The following is a 9,850-nucleotide window of genomic DNA, read 5'->3' on the forward strand; positions in this document are numbered from 1 at the left end:
GGCATTGAAGAATGCTGGTGTAGAAGGATCGAGGTTGAGATAGATGCTAAAGAAGGACATGGGATGGTTTCCAGCCACAGACCCTCAAGCCTTGTGATGTAAGAACATAAGAAGTTGCCTCCACTGGGTCAGACCAGAGATCCATCGCGCCCAGCGGTCCGCTCCCGCGGCGGCCCATCAGGTCTATGACCTGTGAAGTGGTCCCTGACTATTCCTATAACCTATCTCTACTTCTATCTGTACCCCTCAATCCCCTTATCCTTTAGGAACCTATCTAAACCTTCCTTGAACCCTAGAAGGACCAAGGTTAAGATAGACACTAAAGAATGACATGGGGATGGTTTCCCGCAGTTATCCAAGGGGGACGGTAATGGGGACACATTCTGTCTCCGTGTCCAGTACTTCACTCCCTTCATTCATCTATCACACCTTACAGAGCTACAAAACACAACAGTGCTTGTCATAAGTAACCGGAGTCTGTTCCAGGCTTATGGCGCAGCTCTCAGGGATTCAGTGGGAAGTGGAAAGAAAGCGGCAGCGAGAAAGAACCAGGTCAAGTAGCTCATTGCACAAGACCAAAATAAGGAGATGCCCTCTGTGCCTCCCTCTCAAGGGATCTCCAACTCGAATCATGTTTAATAAACATGGAGCTGAATCTTTGCAATTTCCAGATGGAAATTTTACACGCTTGTGACAAACCCAAGTTAGATTTCCTCTTGTAGACACTTTTAGCAAACCTATTTCAGTACATCTGAGAGGAGGTTTAAACTTCCCAGGCCTCTAAAGACGAAACAGCCTGAAATATCATTCTTGTGGTATGAAATGGCCGACAAAGGAGACAGACCGAGCAGATGCCTCATAAAACCCTGCCCAGTTCTCCAATCCAGATCCAGAGGGTCTCGTGCTATTATATCTTCTCCAATGTGCCAAGCACTGTACGAGGACCTCTCCTGGACCCCAATTATGATCCTTACTCAGGATCTTCAGAAGACTCAGCTCTGAGGGTGCTTAGACAACCCCAGTAGAGCTCATTTTCACCGGGTTTAACACCCTCAATCATTTTGAAAGGCCGGCTCCTATGTATAGCAACACACTCCCAGCTGTTCTCCCACTCCTCCTCAAGTCCTCACGGGTTCCCTAAACCTGGAATTTAGAACGTGCATCTTGCACATTTCTGCCTCACCATATCAAGTCCCTGGAGAAAATGTAGTTTTTCACTCAACGTAGAATTTATGATTTACCCATAATCCAACACATGGACCTAAGCAGTGTACAATATTAAAAAAAAAAGAGATTTAGGAAAAGGAACTCCAAACAACCTCCTTTTTTTTACCATGGCCTGGTGTGCTAAATGCTGCTCCAACACTCATAGAATTCCTATAGCTCAGTCAAACAGGGCCAAAGATAGGACATACTCTCATTACCTTATAGACTGTTGTGAGTTGTCCTACACTGTTTTCCTAATCTTGCTTGGCGATGCTCTTTGTGACATATTTTGTCTATTGTTATCTCTTTACTTTGCTTGAAAATAAATAAAACGTACTGAACTTAAAAAAAAAGAAAGCAAGAGCTAAAATTAATTTTAAAAACATAATAACGACTTAAAATGGCCATATTATAAGTTGTCAAATTGTTAATCTCCTGAGTTCCCTAGGAAGTGCACCAGATCCGGGAAAAGGCAAAAAAAAACATCACAGTGGAGCGAGGTTAAATACGTTTTCAAAAAGTAGAGTCTCTAGGAAGACCTTGAACGTTGGAAAGCTCGTTTCAAGGAAGAAAAAAAAAGAGCAGCTTTTATAGTGGTCTCATAACAGGCTTAGCGAGGAGATGGAAAGACCAGATGGTTCGCAGCTCTGGACCTCATTGCAAGGGCTAAAAGCAGTTAAAAAGGGTTGGGGGAAGATTCTTGGAGGAAAAATCCATAAATGGTATCAAGCAGTGGCTTTCCCCAGGTCTACCTGATTTCTGAGGTTAAGTGGTGTGAAATCTCGCTACGCCTTGGGACTGGCCACGGTTAGAAACAGGATACTGGGGAAGACAAACCAATGGTCTGATCTAACACACCAGACTGGATGAGGCATGGTGTGCAGCCAAACTCAGACCTTCACCTTCCCATCTGTACCCAGGTCTCTAGGTCATAGGTCAGGAGTCCTGGATGACTGCAGTGGCTGAGGCCTCCATCTCACATGCTTACCCAGTTAAAAACAAATTCTGGATACACTTCTCCCTCCATATTCACGGTGTCAGCATTCACAGTTTTGATTATTTGCGGTTTTTAGCTTTCTGGCTCCTCCCCCCAATTCCATTAGCTTGCATAGAGAAATCGCTGATTCCCAGCACTTTCTTTACCGTGTTTTGCCTCTCCTTCAGGAACAGACCAGTCTCCCACCAAGTTATTCGCGATTTTACCATATTCACAATGGTTTTTAATAGAAAACAGCGAATAACATATGAAAAAGCTATTCACAGTTTTTCTGTATTCACAGGCCTGTTAATCCCCTATCACAGCGAATACGGAGGGAGAAGTGTATACCCAATTTGGTTTTAGGCCTATCGGCACAGTGCGTCACCAGGCCGGGCCACGCCCAGTGGAGGTAGCCGGAAGAGCCCAGAGCACACGGTGCTAACCAAGCGAATTAATCAGTGCCGCTTGGAGTGGTGGATCAAGTGATGAAAACACCGGGATAGTTCAAACTTAAAATCACTTTATTTCTTCAGGGACTCAATATTTCAAAAAGACCAAAATAACAGTTACTGGAATTCTTCTTTTCAGGCATCAAACTGAAATTCAGAACTTTAGCTCGACTCGCACTTCACACGGTTCAACAGAAAAAAAATATAGCTTCTCAAAATACATTTCAATATGGCCTCCCCTAGGCCTGTGTCCCCCTGGTCCACTCAAACTTCCTACATCAGGGTATTCTTGCAACTCAGCACTATATTCAGCTGGTTCAAAATCATTTCACACAATTTCAGCTTAGAAATGATCACTGGCAGTGTCAGACTGGAATTTTGCCTCTGAGGGACCTCCTCCCATAGCGACCGTTGGGGCCCACAATCCAGTCAAAAAGGAAAATTTTTAAAAAAAAATAAAAACCAACTGCCAGGGCTGTGCAGCACTCTTGCCACAGCCTGAAAATACAGACATAAGGTAGTTGCACCAACTTCACCTTAAACTTTGCAAAGTCCAGTCAAGCTTTCATTTTTACAGTTCATTGAGGTAGCTCGGCAGTACTTTAGCACCCAGCTCACATAACAAGAGGGAAGAACAAAAAAAACCTTCAGCAAAGCTTCAGTTTTACTCCATTTCAGTTTCCATGGAATAAATATAATTTCCTGAATCTCCTTCATAATAGTCCTTGGCCTCTTCTGAGTCTAAACTCTCTCTATTCTCAGCAGTTTCTTTAGACTCCTCCTTTAGCAATTCACAGTCATTAGAAGTAGCTCTAATCTGGTTCTTGGGCCTGGTCTGGTTGCCTCCTAAGCCCGCCTCTCCAGCTTGGGTTGGTTCAGTGCCTGCCTACCTTGTGAGCACTGCTGCTGGCCCTTATAAGCCTCCTGATAACAAGCTGCAGGTGTGGCTTGTTTCTGGCTAAATTGGTGCCTAGAATGTTCCTGGTGTTGCTCTAAACTGGGTCCCCCATGAATTTGTGAGTTATCGCATAAAAATTCCCCCTAGGAACAATATTCCCAGCACTGTTGGTTCCACCCGCCTCTTGTTCCCCCTTCCATAACCTAGGTGAAAACAAATGGGTATTTTGCTGCTCCTTACTGAACCCTCCGTGCCTGGTTCTGGTTCTGGGCTGAGGTGTCGGTAGTGTATTTTCATTTTGGGTCTCCATTTTCCTTTGTCTAGCCCTTGGCACAGGTGTTTTCGTACTACCCTTCTCTGATCCACAATAGACTCATATAGTCTGGCTCCCCCCAAAAAAGAGATGTTCATCAGAATCCAGAGAAATGTCTAGAAAAGTTTCATCTTGTCAACATCTGTTATAAACCAATGTAGCCAGCAGATATTTTCAGTTGCTACACACCATATTAAAAAGGTCACCAATGCCAAAAGCCAATGGCTAAAACTAAAACAGGACTTGATGAAATACCCATCGCTGAGAAAGATGCGTTGAAATCAGGAGCTGTAGAGAGGCCGTCAAAAGAAATATTTCCCCTAAGTAGCCGACTGGAATAAGAACCATGTTTGTGGGCAAGAAGGCGAGCTCACAGATGCTTATAACTGGTTGTTAGTGATTCTGAAGTATCATAGTGGTACACCCAATTCTGAGTAGATGGACCCTTGGCTGGTTTGTCTCTACTTTTGTTCGGGACTCCAACCAGGTACAACCCAACCAAATTCACTCCTACTCAACGTTTCAGCTCCCTCACCGTATGCATGTTTATAATTCTAGGTGTACGTTATACAAAACAACTTATTGGTGGTCTATTACGAGGAAATAAGTGCGAAGAAAGGCTTTTAGGTCAGTAGCTGCCAATTGGTGGAATTCGTTTCCAGATGAATGAAAAAGCAAGGCGGAAGCTCAAGATTAAAATATTTGATTAGCCAAAAAGAGGGTATAAAAGCCTTAGAAATAAATAAAAAGCAGTGTGGCTGAATTGAGAGCTATGGAAGAAGAGAAAAAACAGGGAAGATCGGGTACAATGCAAATCCCTTGGGTCAGGGAGGGTGTTACGGAGAAGGCCTGGTGGCCTGAGAGAAAGGAGATCTTGGCACTCTCTCTAGTTCAGGGATCTCAAAGTCCCTCCTTGAGGGCCGCAATCCAGTTGGGTTTTCAGGATTTCCCCAATGAATGTACATGCACTTCTTTCAATGCATATTCATGGGGGAAATCCTGAAAACCCAACTGGATTGCGGCCCTCAAGGAGAGACTTTGAGATCCCTGATGTAGGCCAACCCCCAAAGTCTCTAAACCAGGGTTGTCAAAGTCCCTCCTCGAGGGCTGCAATCCAGTCGGGTTTTCAGGATTTCCCCCATGAATATGCATTGAAAGCAGTGCATGCAAATAGATCTCATGCATATTCATGGGGGGAAATCCTGAAAACCCAACTGGATTGCGGCCCTCAAGGAGAGACTTTGAGATCCCTGATGTAGGCCAACCCCCAAAGTCTCTAAACCAGGGTTGTCAAAGTCCCTCCTCGGGGGCTGCAATCCAGTCGGGTTTTCAGGATTTCCCCCATGAATATGCATTGAAAGCAGTCCATGCAAATAGATCTCATGCATATTCATGGGGGAAATCCTGAAAACCCAACTGGATTGCGGCCCTCAAGGAGAGACTTTGAGATCCCTGATGTAGGTCAACCCCAAAGTCTCTAAACCAGGGGTGTCACAGTCCCTCCTCGAGGGCCGCAATCCAGTCGGGTTTTCAGGATTTCCCCCAATATGCATTGAAAGCAGTGCATGCAAATAGATCTCATGCATATTCATGGGGGGAAATCCTGAAAACCCAACTGGATTGCGGCCCTCAAGGAGAGACTTTGAGATCCCTGGCCTACATAAATGTAAGCTCAGTTGCTATTAGTTACTCAAACCTCTTTTGAAGCCTACTGGCATCAGAAAAGCATGCAAATTCTTCTCAATCATTTTCTTATGGCCAATAGTGGCAATATTGAATCAAGGCACGTTGAGGAAAGCAAGTGATGCCACTCAGTGATAGATCATAACCCAAGATGCTGTTTCTTTAGAGACTCTCCTTTCCTGGTTCAGACAATGGGGCATTTCAGGATCTCTAGAGTGCCTTTAGCAAAGTGTCTATCAAAACTTTGCGCCATGGAACAGTGGTGTGTCCTGAAGAGATTCCAGAATTTCACTTTATTTAAAAAAAATTCCCTTCCAAAGTATACACTAGATACTAGATACGCATATGTGCGTCACGTATGCTATGCGCGTAAGGATGCAACCACATCATTCCTTGATGCGATTGGTCCTTGAAAACTAACGGCAAGTCATTTTGGTTTTATTTTTCATTTTTTTACGCAGCAAGTATTGCAACAAAGCAATTAAGGCTTTGTCACCGTTTGGATCTTTGCCGACTTGGATTTTTCAGCTCTGACAGAAATTAAAATCGAAAACCAAAAAAAAAAGAGAGAGGACGACTACAGACGGTGGATGACGAAATGCGTGTTTGCTTGTCGACTATCGAGCTGCGTTTTGAGTTCATTTGCACTCAAAAACAAGCACATCCATCGCATTAATTAGCAATTCTGTTCTAATTACTTTAGTTTCACCATTGTTACAATTACCCAGCCATTATATTCTACAGACACGTTAGCATTTTGAATTCGCTAAATCGGCTAGTGCACCTTAGTATAATAATTTTCACATTTAATTTTTTGTTAGTTTTAAAATTTTATAATGTGCCAAGAAAAACATTTGCTCCGTTTAGTGTGCCAGAGCTAAAAAAAAAGTTTACGAGACACTGATCTAGCCCCTGGGCGCCATTAGAAGACACTTCGGCCTTAAGGTATACCATATGTTTAGGCTAATAACAATACAGCCTCCTTTTCTTTCAGAGAATTTGGGATGGTCTATAACACATTTCAAAAGAAAACAGAGCAATTCATCAGCCCTTCAGTTATGCAAAAAAAAACAACAAACAAACAAAAAACAACCACCCCATTTCAAGTCCTTCCTTTCATCCTCCTCTTCAGCTCGAGAATCCGGTCAGTATGATGCATTGATGGAGAACGTGAAATGTCTGGTCTCCCTTGACCCATCAGAGACCACATGTCATGTGCAAGTGAGGGGGGGGGGGGGCTGGCTTGTATAATGAGCCCAACGCCGATGGGTGCGCTCTAAGCTCTTATAGAATCCCAAAAATGTCTTGGCTGAAAGATTTTGGTCAGACATCACGTGAGGTTGGGTTGGTTTGTTGTTCTTTTGTAAATGTTGATATATCAGAGGAATGTCCTTATAGAAAAGATGCATTTATGGTGGATGGGGGGGGATTGGAGGTATATCCTCCTTAACCCCTTCAATGACCTTGCCAGACAGTGGGGGGGGGGGGAGCCAATCCTCCGCCTCTATCCCAGAGAGAAAAAGTGTCAGACCATGGTGCACAGCTTTGAGTCACGCCGATACGAATCACTAAAAAAGACCAGCAATCTAGAAATCAGCTAGTTTACTGCCAGCCTGTTACATATAGTTACATATCAGATTGCCAGCCTGAGACTCATCACTGACAGCAGAAAAACGGTCGGGTCTCTTACTGCCCAGATCGTGGCCCATTCGCTTATTTTGGGCTTCCATCTTTGGCCTCTACAGGGTCTTTCCAGTACCACATGCTTCTCTGACACCCTTAGTACAGGGGTCTCAAAGTCCCTCCTTGAGGGCCGCAATCCAGTCGGGTTTTCAGGATTTCCCCAATGAATATGCATGAGATCTATGTGCGTGCACTGCTTTCAATGCATATTCACTGGGGAAATCCTGAAAACCAGACTGGATTGCGGCCCTCGAGGAGGGACTTTGAGATCCCTGCCTTAGTATATAACAGCAGAGCACCGACCAGGATCTAAAAACACATTCTCTGGAATCAAACACTGGAGAATCTTACATGGAAAGCAGTAAACCGCCCTACGTAACCGTCTCCTCCGTCTGGTACCCAGATGTGCTGGCAGGGAGCTCGTGCATTCGTCCAATGCAGGATACATTCCAGCACCCACTCAATGATGGAAACGGAGAATGAGAGGGGAGGGGGGGGGTAACGGGGGACACAGAGCAATGACAGGAGCCGTCACCAGTCAGAAATCAGTCCACGGGCGTGGGTGTACTTGTCCACTCTTTGCTTTGGAAATCTGAACTATCAGGAGTGCTGATGCTGAACATGGCATCCTTCCCCCATTCCTCAAGTATTAAAAGCACATTGAAATCCTGCCCAGGAATGAGATTGGGTACCAAATACAGACCGCGGGCATTTCCCTGCCATATATTAATCAGAGCTTCTGATCCTTTCATAATCAATGGAGAAAAAGTGAGTGTACACAAGCAAGGAAACCCACTAAAATGGGAGGGAAGCATTTGCATCTGACGCTCATCCGCGGTTTATTGTTTGTCTAGATGGGAAAAGCGAATGCCCCCCTCCCATCACCACCACAAAGGCGGAATTTTTACTGGCTTCCAGCTGCCCTGAAGCTGGATAGGATGCAATGCAAAAGCACATATTTAAATAGGAAATGGAGAACTCCCACTGCAAGCTTTAATGACAAACAGCTGTAAAGTCCCCCCCAAGGAAAGGGAAGAAGAGGAGAGAGATCAAGTTGCGTCTTCTTAATATTCCTCCAACCGCACCAAAGCCCCAGAGCAGCCCCGTCCAGGGAAAAGGGAGGAGGTGAGAAATTAACATTTAAATGGGGGGGGGGGGGAGACACATTCGTCCACCTTTTGCAGCTATATTTGAAAAGATCTGTCTACAGTTTTGCTTTTTTTGCATCCACAACTCATAAGTTTGGAAAGGAAAGCCTGCATCAAATTTAGATCGGGTGGGGGTGGAGGGGGGTCTCTTCAGTCTTACCTTTGCTGGAAATTCTTCAGTAGGAAACCAAATCAACCATCGCCCTACGTTAATCTACCCGAAAATCCTGCAGAAATCCGTTGCAGCCTGGCCAAACCCCTCCGGTCCAAGAGGGCTCGTCGATTAGGCTCAGAATTAAGCTCAGCCCTGCAGCTCCAAGACCCCGTTTAAGCATCGTCTACACCCAATGGGAAGGCGGGGGAGTCCCACGATCCATTTCCCCCTCCTAAAGCACCATTTGCATGCCTCGATCGTCGCTTTACCTTTCTGCCTCTGCAGCTCCGGCTTCCAGGCTCCCAGTCCCAGCCCCGAGCCTGCCAGAGCCCGACCTTGTCAAACGGGAGCTTAGGCCCCGCCCCTTCTTCTTAAAGGGACCGTGCGGGAAACGGAGCTCCTTCACTGTGGCCAGCAAGGGGGGTCAGCTCTACTGCACTTAGGTGCTTTAACCTGGTGGTCCTCATTAGAGAATGACGTGGGGACAAATTTTTCCCCATCTCCATGGGAACTCAGGTTCTCGCCCCGGAGAGTTCTTTTCTGGTCGCCAGTGGCCGTAATAAGGGGGTGAGGGAGGTGGTCCACCTCCGCCCCTTCCCATTCCTCCGCTTGTTGGTGGCAGTCAACGTGCTCTTCACGACCCCCGTCGACTCTCCTGCAGATGTCACTTCTGGGTGCCGTGCACAGGAAGTGATGTCAGAGGGAGAGCCGACGGGGTCGCGAGGGGCAAATTGTTGACCGCCGCAAGCAACAACTTCAGCTAGAGGTGTGGGGGAAGGGCAGGGGGGCATGCACATCGGGTGGAATTAGGGGAGGGGGGGGGGCCCGCATGGTGGGCAGAGGGGGAGGAGGGGCGCCTCTCACCCTCACTATGCCACTGCCTGTCTCTGCCCCGTTCCCGCAAGCTCCGTCCTCATCTGCACAAGCCTCAGATACTTTAAAATCCTAAGTGTTCGAGGCTTGTGCGGTTCAGGCAGAGCTTACAGGAATGGGGCAGGGACAGCGACAACACTCGCGGGGACGGGCAAAAATTTGTCCCCGTGTCATTCTAATCTAATCTAATCCTTAGGTTTGTATACCGCATCATCTCCACGTTCGTAGAGCTCGAGCTCATTCTCTAGTCCTTATGCTCCTGGGACATATACCCTACGCCACATTTACACCATATTAAATATGGATGTATACAGTGGCGTGCCAAGGGCGTGGTGGGTGGACCACCCCAGGTGCATGCCCTAGGGGGGTGCAAAGCTGGCCGGGTCCGGAACCTCCTGGGACCTGCACTTTAGCACAGCTGCTGGTCTACTCCTGCAGCCAAGAAAAAGGCTAAGAAGCCGGCG

The 9,850-nt window shown here is 46.3% G+C and overlaps 1 protein-coding gene across 4 annotated transcripts in view; it reads right to left on the bottom strand.

Annotated features, from left to right (window-relative positions):
- The window catches only part of KANK2 (KN motif and ankyrin repeat domains 2), a 48,766-nt gene extending 39,868 nt beyond the window's left edge, over positions 1-8,898 (bottom strand). For 2 of the 4 annotated variants that reach the window (XM_033925050.1, XM_033925043.1), the window contains exon 1: positions 8,520-8,774. The gene's annotated coding sequence lies outside the window, so the exon portion shown is untranslated. The other 2 variants (XM_033925044.1, XM_033925049.1) reach the window with 2 other exon arrangements.
- Between the last annotated feature and the right edge of the window lie 952 nt (positions 8,899-9,850).

The sequence above is a fragment of the Geotrypetes seraphini genome, chromosome 16 (assembly GCF_902459505.1).
Source record: "Geotrypetes seraphini chromosome 16, aGeoSer1.1, whole genome shotgun sequence".
NCBI classification, from domain to species: Eukaryota; Metazoa; Chordata; class Amphibia; order Gymnophiona; family Dermophiidae; genus Geotrypetes; species Geotrypetes seraphini.